The following is a 17577-nucleotide window of genomic DNA, read 5'->3' on the forward strand; positions in this document are numbered from 1 at the left end:
AAGGACCAAATGGGAGGTGACATGAGGGAAGCCGCAAAGCTCATATGTAGGAGGAGCTGGTAGAAGCCCTCCTGACTTTGGTCTGTGTTCCCTCCGTGATGCCACATTGCCTTTGATTTTATATACCTATAAAAAAGGCTCAAAGTTGAAGGACTTTTGATGTAAGATTGATTAGGCACCCCATTCTAAGTAAGATGCTAAATTACCTGATTTTTGGTGAAGATGGTCTTCTACCTCCTCACATTTCTGAATCACAGTAAATTTCTTCACCCACTAGTCATCTTTCTTTTTAGTTTGTCACTAGCAGGTGGTTTTAGACAAAACCACTGCTCCATGTAAGGAGCAGGGCCAAGTGTCAGTTTTGCCCTTGAGCTGATCTGCTGCCCAGAGTTTGATAGCTCCCCCTGGTTACAGGTGTGTCACATGATAAGACCTATTGGCTTCCAAGACTTTTGCACAGGAATGAGATGCCTGGTAGTCATCTTTTGTCCATTGCTGTTGTTTTCCCTCCTCTTCCTCTTGCTGCTTTGATTCTTTCTGTGGCCTTTTTCAAGCTTGTACAAATTCTGACTCTTAAACAAAAGAGAAGAGTGATTGATAATACTGGTGTTGAATATGGGCCAATAACCACTATTTCGAAGAGCCCTGGTTTGGGGAAATGTTGAATGTGGGTTAGTCAAACTTGTATTTTTATGTTTATTAAAATTAGAAAATGTTTGATAACAGGTTCAAATGCTCCCCCCTTTAAAAAAGTATATCACTTCTGGTTTTTATATAATTGTTGTTAACCCAATAAACAAATAAAATTAGGTCCTCAGTAAATTGTAATAATAAGTTTTCTCAGTTTGGATCTTTAAAAATTATACTAGTTCTACTTCTGTTTCAACAATGACACTTGAAATAGGTTGGAATGACTGAAATCCTGTTTAGTTTTAACAGTCCAACAAAGATACAGAATAGCCAAGGAAACCTCTGAAATCTAGTATAGGTTGTCAAAACCACAACCACTTGTTCCAGTATCACCAGGAGAAATTACATAGGGATGTGGTTGGAAAGCACGGGAAATGACCTTTGGGATTGGGTGTTGTGTTTCCCATTCAGCAAGACCCTGTACCTTCATCAGGAATCCTTGTCCTTCAGGGTTACTGAGGGATGATAGTTTGTTGAATTTTTAGAATGTTTTGAGATCCTGGTAGAATGTTTAGCATTGGGCCAGAAAAAGCCTAATTATTAGTAGCTGAGAAACTTTTGGTTTTGTGTCTGGGCTTATTGACAGTCTGGTTGCAGAAGTGTGGAAAACCCAACTTTCCTGACTAGGTTGGGTTCCCCATAAATAGGATGGGGATTTTAATCCTTGCTGCCTGTAAAGGCGCCTAGGGGACTCCAGGGATACACTGTAAATATTGGTAAGCATTTTCAGAAGCTTTTCACAGAAGAATTCTCTGTAAACAAGTAGATGTCATTTCATATGAGTTGGATTGGAAAAGTCCCACTATCACCTGGCTGCCGTAGTTATAACTTTGTTCCTGATTTTGTCAGCCTGTTTTCTAGAGAAAATGGAAGGTTTCTAAGATCTCTGACTCAGTGAACCGTGGGTTGAGAGCTCAGACTGTGCTTTTAAGAATAGCACAGATAAAGCATCCCTACCTTAGCAAAAAATGATCCTTTCATTCACATAGTTGTTTGCAAATCCTGGCAGTGTGGATATCATTTTAATTTTCTTTTTCCAAAAGGCACATTCAAGAACTCAAGTTACTGAAGATCAAACCAAATCTGACCAAATTTCATGGCAATCACAGATAAAAACAAAACATCAAGATATCTCCTTAGTTAAGCCAGAGGCTCTGCTGGGGCCCACATTCCAGGATTCTCAGAAAACATGTTTTCTTTAGAGGGGAGTTTTATTAGCAGCAATGTTCCGGTATGTGGTTCAGGTTAATTAATGATGTAGTCACACTGGTGTCTTGCCATGAGTTTTATTCCAGTAAGTAGGGCGCTAGGAAATCTCATTGGCATATCCTCTCATGTCAAAAGGAGTCCTTGATTCGGACCATTTAAGTACATCTCAGTGAGGCCTGTTAAAAAGACAGTTTAAGAATTCTTCATGTGGTTACTGCCTTTAACTGAGAATTCACTCACCATAAACTATTAAGTAGTGTTCATTGGCTTCAATGAATATATGTTCTGAAATACTTTGTTGGCTGAGAAGATTGAGATCTCAAAGACCCAGACCACCCACCAGCTGTGGTGGAGCTGACCTTCACTGTGTGAAGAGATTTGTACCAAGAACCACCTTTTCCCCATGAGAGTTTTTATTAATTTTAAATCACGGCGGTGTTTTAAAACTTAATTTATGTTGTGCATATGTAGCAACCTTCCTTGGAGGTTGAAACAACAAAGCAACTGGATTGGAAATTAGATTTTCCCCCTTATGCTGCTAATGTAGTTCTTGTTCCATTGGGATTTCCCCTTTGCATGGGCTGATGATTTCTTTGAAACTGTATGGAAATTGGTTCAGACAGGAACAAAGGGGAGAGGGGATGGCAGTGAAGATACACATTAGCGTCTCCTCTTCAGTGAGAGTCTGGTGTGCCTGAAAGTGCATGTCATCTGATAGCAGCCGAGCCACCTAAGGTTAAGTGAGGTGCCAGAGCTACTGGCATCCAGACTGCAGGGCCTCTGCATTTGATTTTTCCCTGTCAAGTTGGGTTGAATTGTTAATTTGAAATCTGCAACATCATAATGTGGTTCAGAAATGGGCCAAGCACAATTTACTTTTCTTTACATAATGAAAAACCTTCTCTTTCTTTCTCCCTCATCTTTGTCCAGCCAGCCCGTGAAAGAGTTCCTATTGACTAACACAATGAACAAGAAAGGGAACAGCTCTGTGACTCTGCGAATGATGACAAATTCAGAAAAAGGCATCCAAAATACATTAACAAGAATCTACATTTCATTGTCAGTGACATATGTGTGCATGTGCACACATACACACACACACACACAAAACACAATCCCTGTACAGATATATTCAATATTTTTACCCTTAGCTCTTGCCTAGTTCAAACACCATACCCTCTTAATTGGATTTTGGCTCACTTCCAGGTTCAGTGTTTGAGGGCTCTATATCTGTGAAATAATGATCCTGAAATAAATAGTACCTCTCAGTAGAGATATCTTTTTATGTAAAATTCTTAAAGGGCATGCAGAAGAACGAAATGCTTCTGAGTTTAGGAATTTATGGGAAAGTCACAGAATGGGCCCAAACATATTTCCAAGGATCTCACCTATGTAAATGGATTGTGGGACTGTTTAGGATCACGGAAAATACAAGTCCTGTTGACTACTAGATATGAATGGATTTTTTCATTTTAGGGCCTTTCATTTAAGGACTGATGAATGTAGGGTTGCCAATGTTGGGACCAAATTAATGTGACTCTCAATTGCTTTGGAGACCAGTTGCCAAAATTACCTCTTTCAGGCAGGTCCTCCTAGATGATAGAAATTGGAACAGATGATATAAAGTGGATTGAGCTTTTATCTTTAATCTGTTCCCTCAGGACACAGGTTAATAAGCACTTAGGGTAGAGGCCAGGGGAGGGGTGGATTTTGTTCATCTGAATGACACTCAGAGCACATGATGCAATATGGACTGCTGAGAAGAAATGCCCTCTTTGCATCTATTTAAAATGGGCAGATTTGAGGACCCAAGACTGATTTCTTTTTTTTTTAAGAAGAGGCTCCATTTAACTGCTGTTTAATGAATATGAATCAGCAAGCGCCTTCTCAGTGCTAAAAGTTGAGCTGAGGAGGAATAAGGATGGAGCCTTTTGACCTAATAAAATGGACATTTTAGGATAGATTTCTTCGTGGATAGATCAGCTAAACTCTTCTCTAGAATTACAAGATTGATTCACTGATTTGTTCAACTAAGTGTTGACCCTTGAACAACACAGGGATTAGAGATACTGAGTCCCTGTCAAAAATCTGTGTATAACTTTTGACTCCCCCAAAACTTAACTACTAGTAGCCTACTGATGACCAGAAGCCTTACCCATAACATTAACAATTGATTAACACAAATTTTGTATATTATATGTATTATATACTGTATTCTTACAATAAAGTAACTTGAGAAGAGATGTCTTTTCAAATTGACACACATCTTCAAAAGATTTTCTAATATATTTACTGAGAAAAATCCAGGTATAAGGGGACCTGCACAGTTCAAACCCGTGTTATTCAAGGATCAACTGTAGTATGTTCTGGGTGCCTTTTCTAAGTACTGTGCTGGGTCCCACAGATTTGTGGACACATTAAACTAAAGCCCTACTCTCCTAGAACTTCCATCCTAGTAGGGAAAGATAGACAATAACATGCAAACAATTTAAATCTTTTTAGGACTTGGAAAGTCCTAAAAAGCAAATAAAACAAGGTAGTGTGATGGAGAATGAATGACATGTTTGGCCCACATTATCTGTGCAGATCAGAGAATGTCTCTCTAGTGACAGTTAGCCTGAAGCATAATAGATTAAAAGGAAGCAGGTATGTAATGACCTGGGGAGTCTTTATTCTGGGGTGCAGAAACAGAAGGCACTGTGGCTCTGAGAGAGGTAGGACCCTGGTTGGTTTGTGTGAATGGGAGAAGGATAGATGATGAGGAAAGTAAGGCCGGATCACAAAGGATTTGATTTGCCTTGTCAAGGAAGTAAGTGTAAATGGCAGGCCACTGAAGGATTATCAGTAAGAAGTTTGAGCTGGAAGGAGTTGTTGAGAGTGTGGGTCAACTCATTTTGCAGATAAGAAGTAAACTCCCTGCTCAGATGCAGTAGTTACTGGGGAGGGGAGAGGCTGTGTGGGAAATGAGGGTATTGAACCTGATTCCCATGCCAGGTTCTGTGTATCAGTTGAAACAAGAGTTGAAAATAACATCTTGTCCACTTGTATTTATTGCTTCTCTTCCTGGTGGTTTCTGGAGGTCAGAGGAGAGAGGAAGCAGCAGAAGGTAGGGGGACCTTCTCTGGGGTGAGGAAATGGCTTTTGCTTCCCATATAGGTACCTAATTTCAGGGCTGACCTATTCATGGCCTTTTAGGAACCTAAATGTGCCTCTCTTTGGAATACTGGATGTGTCCCAGACAGTAAGCATTTAAAAATTTGGTCTCAAATGAAAAACATTGAAAAGTAAATATCACCTATACCTACATCTTGAAATACTGATGTATCCTACAAGAAATGTAGGTAGTAAACACATACACATTGTTTCTGATGTTCTTTGTTCTAAGAAGGAAGAATTTTTGGCTTCTGTCAAGACTTGTGATCACTGTCAACTTTTCCATGGGATTGTTTGGGAGTTGCTGCATTCATTCATTCGACAAATGCTTGAGACAGCTATGAATCAGGGACAGGTCCCCATGTCTGTGAGGAACCTACATTCTAGTGAAGTTTACATTGAGATGCTGGCGAGGCTGATTCCCATGGTGAACCAGAGAACTAGTTTCATGGCATCTTGTAAACTTGGATCAGTCAGTGTCTTAAGCTTTCTAACTGAGGCATGAGGTCCAAAGGACCACCTTCTAGGTTCTCCAAGCTGCTTCCTTTCACTACCCATTTGGGCAGCAGAGCTGTGTCAGTTCCCTTGAACCGGTTCTGAATGAGTTTCAGTCTTTGCCCTTCTACTGTTTCACAGTGTCCTAGAGCTTGAGACAAGTAGATTCCTTAGAAATCCAACCCACTTGCCTGGTAGATGAGAACACTGAGCCCTCAGTGAGGTGAGTCACTCAGCCAGAGTCCCCTGCTTACTTAACCTTTTATACTGAACAACTTTACTGTACTCTGGTCATTGTTTGGTATTACTCATTTTCCCTTTCCATGCCCTTGATATATTTGTTTATACTTACTGTCTTCTTGGAAATGTAATGAAAATAACACTAATTATATACTAGCTACTAGTTTCAGGCCCTTCTAAGCAATGGACACATTTCAAGTGGTTAAACCCTCACACACCCCTGTGTGGTGGGTGCCATTACCTCATTTTACAGATGAGGAAACGGGCACAGAATGGTTAAGTAACTTGCCCCATAGTGGTGCAAGCTAGTAAGTAGTGTAACCTGCTTTTGGGCCCAGGCAGTCTGTCTCCAGGGCCAATACTCTTTAACTCCTCTCTTCTGTCTCTCTACGTGGGCGGATCTATTTCCTTAACAGGGATGAGCAGCACAGGGGCGCACCCAGGCAGCCATCTTAAATATTTTGAGAAGTTGATTCCATGTACCTTAAATTAAGTAAATAAATGTACAACCATCCATGTCAGAAAAGGCAGCTTAGGGCTCAGTTTCATTGTATTTTTGGTTGCCATTTTACACAGTCTGAGGAGTGGAACAAACATTCATTCCTGTCAGTGCCCTCACACTGTCTTTAGCATTCCACAGTGGAAAGTTCCTGAAAACTCTCAGTTTTGAAAATATCCTCTGTGATCACCAGCCACTAAATTACATCTGCCACCAAGAGCCCCTATGGGATCTGAACCTCTTGTTCTTGGGAAATTCAAGCTTCAAGTGGGTGTGAGAGAGAGAGAAAGCAAAAGTGTATGAGAAAGAAAGTGTGTTGCGTGCACACGTGTCTGTACATAGTACACATGTGCAATTGTGCTTTGGGGTAAAAGAAGCATATATGTATTTTTTATGGGAGTTTAGAGGAAGGGCATATTTAATTAATCCAGCTGAGAAGGATGTAGCCATGTGCCGGAAGGGAGTCAATGAAATGAATTTGCTTTAAAAAAAAAAAAAAATCCCAGTAGCTTGAGTCAGCCTGTGCAAGTGATTTGGGAGAGGCAGGGGAGATGATGTAATGTGTTCGGCATGTTCCCATCTTGGCCACTCAGCGCAAAGGGGCCCGGGGAGTTTGGAGAGTGGGTGTGCATGTGTGTGCAAAGTTAACAGGAGCGGGTGGGGGTTGAGTAAGAGAGGGTTGTAAAACAGGATTAATAACCCCTTGTCAGACCTTTCCCTGTTACTGTGTTTTTCAGTAATTTTGGTTTGAATGAAGGCTCTCTAGCCAATTAATGTTTATTTGTTTCCTTTGGCAAGACCCGTTGGGGGAAGGGATGAGATTGGCGAGTTTAAAATTTGTGTTCTGTTTTTGCATTTTAGAAGAAGAGGCAAGTAATGTGAGTTTGGGTTTTCAATGAAGGCTCCCCTACCCCTCCACTCCCACCCCACCCGCTTAAGAGGCAGGAGGCAAGACAGGGCCAGCTGGTGACTTGAACTGACACAGGTGCAGAGGCTGTGGGGGGTGGGGAGCCAAGAATAATTACAGGTTTCTGAAGCATCAGGCCCTGCCTGACACAAGCGCTCGTGGAGAAAACTGCTCTTTATGGAAAATTAATGGTGAAGCTGAAAAACTGTCAGACCATTGTTGTTGTTGGGAAGCCATCACTCCTCAGAGGGGAGGCCTTTTCTCAAGTCCTCGGCTCTCATGAGTTACCGGGATAGAGTGCCCTCCTCCCAGAGCAAGGACTGGTTGGCAAACTTGTGCAGAGTGATGCGTTTTTCCTTTACGAGTGCCACTTCTGCACTTTTTTTCTTAAACCTCACTTGCAGCCCAGATCTAGGTCTTGGCTCTAGTGTAGGATGATTTTTCATTGACCATTAAGGCATGGATTTCATTTTGTCCATGAAAGTATAATGATTGAAGCAGGGACATTTAATGAACTTATTTTCAAGCTAGAATGTAATAAATGGGGTTTCCTCCAGCATGTGTCAATCTAAATAGAGGTTTGATTTGATAGCAGCTCAAGCATCTTATGTGATGCAGCTGTGCATGAACAGTGGTGTCTCATGGCCTCAAATAAGTTTAGATTTAGTTATAGTCCTGTGGCCACATAATAATGAGGGACTCTTCTTAAAGGCTGATGGGGGTTGGTGCAGCAATTGTGGGTGGAAGCCAGAGCAATAATAGGCTTTGAATTGGTATGTTCTGATAAGTAACATCTGGAAAAACAACACTGCACCATGCTAGGAAGACCTCCCCATGCATAGGCCAACTTGTCCCTAGTGGACACTTAATTTTGAGGATCACAGACATTCTGAAGGGGGAAAATGCTTTTCCAAGTGGTTGGAGGTGTGGGGGACCCCAGAGCCTTCCCTCAAGGAGCATAAGACTTGGACCCCAGCTCTGCCCAGGTTACATGACTTCAGAACTCGCCTTAACATTTAGTTTGGATTTGAGTTGTTTGGGGGATTTCTTTCATGAGTTAAGAAATCCTTGGAAGATGAAAGGGGTATTTGAGGCTGCTTATTTCAAAGCCATCACCCTCTCCCCAGTCCTTTAATCTTGTCTCCTTCCTCCCCCTCCTCCCCAAGGAAAAATATACAAACAAATATTTTCGTTGTATGTTGAAAATAGTTTGGGGAGGAGAAGCGCTGAAAAGGTTTTGGTAGAAACTCCAAACTTTCATGTTTATTTAGGATTCAACTAATTTTCACAGCATTGTCTCTCAGAATTTACAAATTACTAGAGGGAAATATTTAATTTGGTTTCAGCTCCAGCAACCAGTTGATGTGAGAAACAGTGGGAAGGAATGTGATCTTTACACTGGTTACAGCACCGTGGTGGTTTTGTGGAGTTAGCAGTTCTGACAGAGATGTGTAATGCTGTTGTACCTCTGGGCTGTGTGTGCTATTGATGTAGGTCGTTTTTTTTTTTTAACCTAATAGCTAAAAAATTCAGTAAGAGATTTTCACTTATATGATGTAGTTGCTTACCCATGTTTTCTGGACAAAATTCATTCTCTCCTAACCTTCTACCCTAACATTTTCTGGCAGTGAAAGTCAAGAAAAAGTATTTGTTTAAAATCTTCATAGGAATCACTTTCTAGGTCTTATGAATTTTTGTCACTGGTTCATACATATTCGTTGCCATGGGTTAGGTTCAGTGTAGATTCTCCTCCTCAAACACACTTTGAAATGTTGAAACCCAGGAAAATGGGCAATAAAGTTCAAGTACTTGGTGTCTGAGGTTCTCCCATGGGCTTACCTGAGCTTGCTAATGGTCCTTCTTTTTCCTCCTCCAAACCCTGAGAAAAACGGTACCAGAGCTCTCTGGCCATACTTTCCACTTCCTTTCCCATCTTTCAACCCTGACCTAATTTTAAAAGACTAGAAATGTGTCAGAACCATTACATCATATCATCCTTTGAAGGGAAAAAATTCACAAAGTTCCCAGAAATACAAATCTTTGCAATCCTACAGAGCTTTTCAAGTTGGTTTCAGGAGACAGAGGACTCTGTGAAATGAGTGAAAAGTGTGAAGTGTAAGCATATCTAATAATAAGTTAGAGAAGAATGAGTAGTTTAGAAGGTCATTTTAAAGAAGAAGCCCAAATTACCCTACTATCAGTATTATGTTTTGTGTTACTTTGAGTTTCCATTCTCGGATGTGTGTGAGGATTTCAAAGCACAAAAAAGTAATTAAACTTTGGGGCAATCCCAGGAGAAAGGTAAGGGATTTGTCTCCCTGTTTCTTTACCTCAGACTCTTTGGGGACTGTGGCACCATGGTTAACAGCACGTGACGAAACCACACATAATGAATGTCAGGAAGGGGCTCCCATGGGCAGCCAAGCGCAGTCACTTGTGTGCACGGTTACCTGAGGGAGCACTGTTTCTGGGAATGAAAAGCACCCCGTCCTTGCTAGGAGCATCCCCACCACCATCATCACCATCAGGTCAAGGTCTGATCTCAGAAGAAGTGTGACTTAACAAGTTTCCACGAAATGGAAACCTGTTTCCCAATGTTTTTGTATCTACATTCTTTTCCTGGTTTGTCTTATCCCTTTCTACTTGCAACTCTTGGAGGATCTTCTAGGTTAGTGAAATCAGTGGAATGAGTGGGATTAAGGGCATCTGGCTAAATGGAGCACAAATGACTGATAGCTGATAGTAAACATAGGTAGTAGTAGGTGGGATTTTATTTCATGGACTATATTATTCCAGAAAAATAGCTTCTTTTATTTATTGATTTTGATCCACCAGCTTGAGTATACATGGATCCAAAGACTCCAAATAATTACTCGTGACAGTTACTGAGTTGTGGCAAAACCACTGGACCAATGGCTTTGTCTTATATTTAAAACTGGAACTTTTTATGTTCTTGGTTGTAAAGGGATGACATTGATGAGCCTAGACTACCATGGGCCCCAGCTGGACATGGATATGGAGACAACAGTGGTGGGGGATGGTTGTGAGGAGACTAACTCATTCTTTCAGAAGGTCTAACTCTTACAGCTCTGTACCACTTCAAATACTTGAACATCCCGGCCATCCAACAGAGGTAAAAGTTTGGATCCAAATGAGAATTTTTATTATTTGAAAACACATGTGGAATAGGAATATGGTCATTGCTTTTAAGAAGATGATAATCTTTTTCTAATTAATTTATTAAAATATGTTTTCCTACTTTTATTGAGAAAGTTTTGACATACATCACTGTACAGATTTAAAACATGCAGCATGATGGTTTGATTTACATATAATTCCAATGAAATGGTGAAATGATTGCCACACTAGGTACATCTGGCACTCATCTTCTCATATAGATAGAAAAAAACAGAAAAAAAAGGAAAAAAAAAGGAAAAAAAATTTTGCCCTTGTAATGAAAACTCAGGATTTACTCTCTTAACAACATTGCTGTGCATCATACAGCAGTGTTAGCTCTAGTCAGCATGTAGTACATACATCCCTAGTACTTATTTATCTTAAAACTGGAAGATTGTGCCTTTGATCACCTTCCTCCAGTTACCCCTTCCCCGACCTTCTGCCTCAGGTAACTACAAGTCTGATTTCTTTTTCTAAGAGTTTTGTTTTTTGTGGAGTCTTGGTTTTTTAAAATTTTTTTTAGATTACATACATAAGTGAGATTATACAATATTTGTTTTTCTCTGACTTATTTCACTTAGTAATACCTTCAGGGTCCAACCGTGTTGTTGCAGATGGGTTGGAGCTCCTCATTTTCTTATGGCTGAATAATATTCCATTGTGTATATGTGCTATGGCTTCCTGATCTGCTTATCCATCAGTGGACACTTAGGTTGTTCCCATGTCTGGTCTATTGTAAATAATGCTGCTGTGAACATGGGGGTGCGGATATCTTCTTGAGTTAGCGTTTTCATTTCCTTTGGCTGTATTCCCAGAAGTGGAATTGCTGGATCATATGATAGTTCTATTCTTAATTTTTTCAGGATCCTCCATCTTGTTTTCCATAGTTGCTATGCCAATTTATAATCCTACCAACAGTGCGTAAGTTTCCTTTTCTCCATATCCACACCAGCACTTGTTATCTGAGTGTTTTTGATGATGGCTGTTTTAGAAGAAGATGGGAATAAATCTCCTTGACATGGGCCTTAGTAATAATGTTTTGGATATAAGACCTAAAATACATGCAACAATATGAGAAATAAACAAATGGAACTATATCAAATTAAAAAGCTTCTGTACAGCAAAAGAAGTCATCAACAAAGTGAAAAGAAAACCTATGGAATGGGATAAAAATATTTGCAAACCATTTATCTGATAAGGAGCTAATATTCAAAATATGTAAAGAACTCATACAATTCAATAGCAAAAATAATAATAATAACCCAGTTAAAAAGTGGGCAAAGGACTTGATACTTCTCCAAGGAAGATACATGAAAGGCCAACCGGTTCAGGAGAAGATGCTTGACATTACTAGTCATTAGGGAAATAAAAATTAAAACCATAAGGAGATCATAATCATAATAAACCAGACATAACACCAATCTGTGGACTCTTAGATTCATTTTGGAGATACTGTTTAATTGCCTAGGACTGAAGAGGCATGCCTCTCAACACTTGGCAGTCAGCATATTTTCTTAACTCCCTTTTCTAGATCAGGGTTCCTGAAGGGGATAGACTTTCTGTTGAACTTTAAATGAAAGGATGGTTAGTGGGAGGGAAGATGAAAGATTGTGTCAAGCGTATGAACCTGAGGGAAAGTAAAGGGGAAAATAGGTGAAGGAAATCCTTTTGGGGGGGTTGTAGGGGAAATGGCCAAAGTGACTGGAGATGATGGTAGTCCTGAATGGCAAGTTTCATGTAATTTACAATGAGAGACAAGTTGAATGAAAACCGTTTAGTAACTTTGGCATCATCATGTGCATATATGACTAGATTTCTTACGTATTTCTTGATCCCTTGAAAATAACCACCTTGTGCCAACAATAGGGAGATTTTGGTGAACAAAATTTGTACCACAAGACATGTGTTACCCTGTTCTCTGTCAACTTCTGCCCTTGGAGCCTACCATAGATATAGTAGGCATGGTAATAATAGGTTTGAATTTTTTAAACTACGTCTTGGATAACCACTTTTAATAAGCATGTTTCAACAAGCAGTAAGGCTATGAACAGAATGGAGAGAGTATTAAAGATTTCAGGGTGATCATTTCAAAATCAAGTTCAGGTGATATTTATTAGGCAACTGGAAAAGGAAGAAGCCATGCATTTCAAATTTGGCTATCAGAGAGTCTTCACAAAGCTCATTTGTACCTCATAAATAAGAAAATCACTTTGTACTTAGGCACATTTCCTTCTCATTGCTGACTGTAGTGGATTTTTAAGGGAGTGGAGGTTGATTCAGTGGCACAAGCCTTAAGTTGTATTGTTAGGTCAGGTGGAGGAAAACCTCTTATTTCCAAGGTGAGGTGCTGACAAGGCATAATTTATGTAATTAAATTGGTATCTGCTAACTCTGTTTTGGTGTTTCCTGCCTGGAGTGTAACTTGGACAGAGTAAATCTCTGGTCCTGGTAGATAAACAAACATTTGAATTCTATATCCAAATTTACAATTGGGGAACTTTAGTTTGCTGATGGATGTTTCTTTTCCTCTCTCTCTCTCTCTCTTTCTCTCTCTCTCTCTCTTTTTGCAATTATTTGGATTTTCAGAAAAGTTGGAGAAATAGTACATAGGATTCCCATATACTTTGCCCAGCTTCCTGTAATTTATACAACCAAAGTACAATTATCAGAACTGAGAAATCAACATTGATACAATAACATTAATTAATCCATACACGTTATTAGAATTACAGTATTTTCCCCACCAATGACCTTTTTCTCACCCAGGATCCAGAACAAGATCCACTGCATTTAGTGGTTATTTTTCCTCAGTCCTCTCCAATATGCGGTAACTTCTCAACCCCCTTTTGTTCTTCATGACCTCAATACTCTTAAAGAAAACTGGCCAGTTATTTTATAGAGTAGCCCTCAGTTTGGCTTGGTCTGATGTTTTCTCATGATGAGATTGAGGTTATATATTTTTGGCAGGAATGGTGCAGAATAATGTTCTCTTTTAAGCCTCTCCTGTCAGGGGTACATGTCTTATTACTAGTGCTGCTAACTTTGGTCATATGTTTAAGGTGGTGCATCAGGTTTCTCCACTGTAAAATTATTACTTTTGTCTTTGTAATTAACAAGTATCTTGGGGGGGGTTACTCTGAGACTAGACAAATTTCTTGTTCCTCATTATACTCAGATCTACTAATTTCAGAATCCAGTCATGATTCTTGCCCATAGTCATTACTTTTTTTTTGTTTGCTTAATGGCAATTTTCTATTTCCATCATTCCTTCTATGTTTATTAATTATTATTTTACTGTGAGGAGAAGCTGACCTTTCCCCTCCATTTGTTTATTTATTCAACCATTTATATAACTATGGATTCATAGATATTTTTATAACATGGGTTAAATTCCATTATTATCATTATTCATTTTGTTGCTCAAGTTATCCAGATTTGGCCATTGAGAGATCCTTCAAGCTGGCTACTGAGTCTTTTTGACATACCTCCATCACTTTATGAACACTTGCTTAACTTCTGATACTGTTAAGATATTCTAGGCTCATCTTTTATATTCTTTGCCCCAGTCTTTGAATCAACTATTTCTTCAAGGAGCTATTTTTCCCTGTATTAGATAATGATATTTAGAAACCAAGATCTTTATGCTTAGTGCACTTACTGCTACTGGGGTATCTTTGCTTGTGGAGTTGCCCCGAAGACAGAGCTAGGATATTTATGATTATGTACTCATACATGCATATACACATTTATTTTATATATACCTTAGCATTATTCATTAAAATCTATGAGGAAATAAATGACATCTCAAATTCCAATTAAACATCATAGGTATTTTTTAAGGGAGTTCTTGTAATCATTAAAAAAAATGGAAATGAACTTCCTCTTTGGCTTGGAAATAATCTAATCTTAAAATCCTCCTCATCCTTAACATTTTAATCTCCAACACTCCTGATGAGCTTCGATTGACATCTGCTCTAAGAGGAATATTATAAGAGCTGGATTTCTCGAGACAAATATTATTTCATAATAATGTCATAGGGCTATCCAGCACATCCTGATGGCCACTCATACTTCTCTAATTCTCAGATGGAATAAGGATGCCCTGTATTAGGATTACAAGTGATAGTCTTTCTAAGGTGGTCCAGATTTTCCCACATTTTAGTGATGGGAGTTATCTCCTTCTTAGGTCATTAGTGTGACCCATGTGCTCCCGGGATTCAAGCTAGAGATTATTGGGTAGGTTCTTTCTTAGTCCTTCCAGAAATGTATGTACATATGTTTAGAATATCCCAGTTCCTCAAAACTCTGATTATGAAGTTACCTGAGCTTCCTAACAAACACAGCAATTTCTTAGTGACTTTCAAATATGAGGGTATGTCAGATGATATGGCATACACAAGCTTTATCCATAGATAGTAGTGACTGGGTGTGCAAAATAGTCCTTGCATGTGAGGCAGGGAACTGCCTTGAAGACAGTTTATAATCCATAATTCAGCTGATTCTTACCTGGAATGTATCTGTGTCTCAGAGTTCTGGTTCTGACCTTTGGGCAAAGCTGAAGAAGCATTACAATTGTGTTTCAGAAAACATGTATTGGTGGTCATTTCTAAGATTGCCATCCTCAACATGGTCCAGGATAGGGTATCAGTAGATGGCTTTTGTAGAATGAAGGAGGTAGAATGACCAAAGTAATAGTATAAAGTAGATTTTGTCATGTTTGATAGACAGTCTGTATCTGTTGGTTGTTAGGCACTTGGGCATGGTAGGTGGTGGTTTAAAAAGGGAAGGGGAAGCTTAAGGGAGGTTTCAGGAATAAGTTCTCATAATTCGCAAGTGAATTTACAGGAGCTAAGACTGAGGGTTTCAGTATTGGAGAGAAGTAAATGATAATTTCTAGCAATAAGGTGGAAAAAGGAAAGGCAAGTTTTTGAGACATGGAATTCAGAAAAAGGACAAATGAGGATAACGTAAATTTCTAGACCTGAGAAGGTGGTAGTACTAGTTTTGAATATAAAGCTACTGGAAGCTACTCAGCCAGAGCTATTATTTAATCAATACATAAAATAGAATCAAAACTTACTTTTCCAATAAGCTTTCCGTGATTAATACTTCCATATTATAGAGTATAAAATTAGTTGTTTGCTCATCCCCTTAGAAATTATCAACACACTCTATGTTATTTGGTATCACTTTGCTTTGTAAATTCATGTCATTTTTCAGTTTATGATTGTCCCTTCATCACATGGACCTATTACTCTGTCTTCCCCTTCTAACACATAGAAAGCCTTGCACCTTGCTGTGAACATAGTAGTTGAATGAACACTTGTGAGTGAGTGTTGAATGGAGACTAGAGCCATTCATTAGTTTATACTACTAAAATTTCAACAGTGAGATCCAAGGTGATTCATAGTTAAAAATACGGTTTTCTTATTAATGCAGAATTTTACCAGAAGGCTGATTAAAAAAAAAATGATCTTTTTGGTAACTAAAATCATTGTGATGGTCATTTTGCAGTGTATACAAATATCATATCATTACATTGTACACCTGAAACTAATATGTCAATTAGACCTAAATAAAAAATAATAAAACAAATAGGGGATACAAGACAGATAACTATATAACTGGTAGAAGAATATGAACAATAAGGATTTTGAAGGATTAAGGATAAGGTGGTATTTGATACTTCAGCAAATAGGAAAGAAAACCTTACAGGTAGAGCTTGAGGTACTCAGAAGGCAATGAGTGCAACAAGCAGCTGAGGAACCACAGGGCACAGGATGGCACAAGGATATGGTGGGCACTGGCAGCCATGGAGGGCAGCTTGGTGGAGAATACCAAAGGCCGTGACCATCAGTGGATCCTGATGTAGAGATCAATGACTAACTTTAGGTAGGTGGCTAGAATTTTGTCAAAATAGTGGGCATGGCATAGCTATTATATGCAGTCTAAGAAAACAGGTGAAATGCTGACATAATGCAAACATTAGAGAAGCACAGCCAACATAAAAGCAAGACAAAGCACTCTAAAACCTTACAGTTCTATGGGTATGTGCTGAGAAAATGCAAACCCCACTGACAGTGCATCTCTATTATCTCTGTTATGGGAGATTAAATGGGCCAAGAAGGAGAAAACAAAAACAAAAATAATCTTTTGAAATGTCACCAAAATAAAATCCTTGATAGGTCCAACACAACCAGGTATATCATTAAAATATATTCTTAACAGAATAAAAGGCTAGAGTCAGAACACTGGCAATGTTAAAATCATTAAAGCTTTACAGAGGTAGTAAATTAGGAGCTAGTCACATTTTAAATTTGCCATCAGTGTTTTTTTATTGAAGGCCAGGAGTCAGAGCAAATTGAGCTGATGATGCAAGTTAGCACCATAGTGGTACAGAAGATAGCGAAAGAGTAGGATTTTTAAGTAAGGAGAGAGCTTTTAGGCTACAAACTTAAAATTGCCATAAAAGTGCTTCCACCATCTTAGAAAGACTTATGAGCACCATGCATCATCTGTTGAAACTCAACTTTTCCATTCTTTCTCTCCATTTCTTTTTCAGGTGAAAACTTCATGTTGAAATATATTGGATCTTATCTTTACCAAGTCAGATAGCTGTGTTTGAACTTATTTTTATCGTCAATCAGAGGTGATGAAGCATTGTAATGGGGCTCATGTTCCTTGCCACAATATATGTAGCAGTTGTATTTTGAATAACTCGATGTAAACAAAGGGAGTTTGTCTTGTGTATCAAAGGTTTTACACGAGGCATTCTTTAGAACAACATCCATTCCTGTTGCCTAGGAACTCCAGCCATGCTCAAGGCAGAGCTTGCTGTTGGCTGATTGTGGCTGAGGTCACCTCTTGGTTTGGGTGGGCATGGTTTGTTCTTCAGAGCAAGTTGGAAAATGATTTATTTTTGTGACTTGCTCAAGCCTATTTGGAAAACAATGTTGGAGTATGAAAAGTCTTGTCCTGGTATGAAAACTTTGATTCTTTTTGCTTCTTGTTTACATGGGAACTCCTAAGGGTGCTTGGAGCATCTTACCTGCTGAATTGAATTGTGGGGCAGGAGATAATTTTAACATTCAGTGTTCTCTGGGGTCATGTGATAGTGTGAGATAGCCCTTCTGGGCCTCTAGTTCTGTGCAGCTATAGTCATACAACTGATATGATGTGACCCTTATGAACCCTTCAGAAGTGTTCA

At 39.1% G+C, this 17577-nt stretch overlaps 1 protein-coding gene across 3 annotated transcripts in view; it reads left to right on the forward strand.

Annotated features, from left to right (window-relative positions):
• Nucleotides 1-17577, forward strand: part of KLF7 (KLF transcription factor 7) — an 85306-nt gene that overhangs the window by 22364 nt on the left and 45365 nt on the right. The gene's annotated exons all lie outside the window — the stretch shown is intronic.

Source organism: Manis javanica, chromosome 12, assembly GCF_040802235.1.
Source record: "Manis javanica isolate MJ-LG chromosome 12, MJ_LKY, whole genome shotgun sequence".
Taxonomy (NCBI): Eukaryota; Metazoa; Chordata; class Mammalia; order Pholidota; family Manidae; genus Manis; species Manis javanica.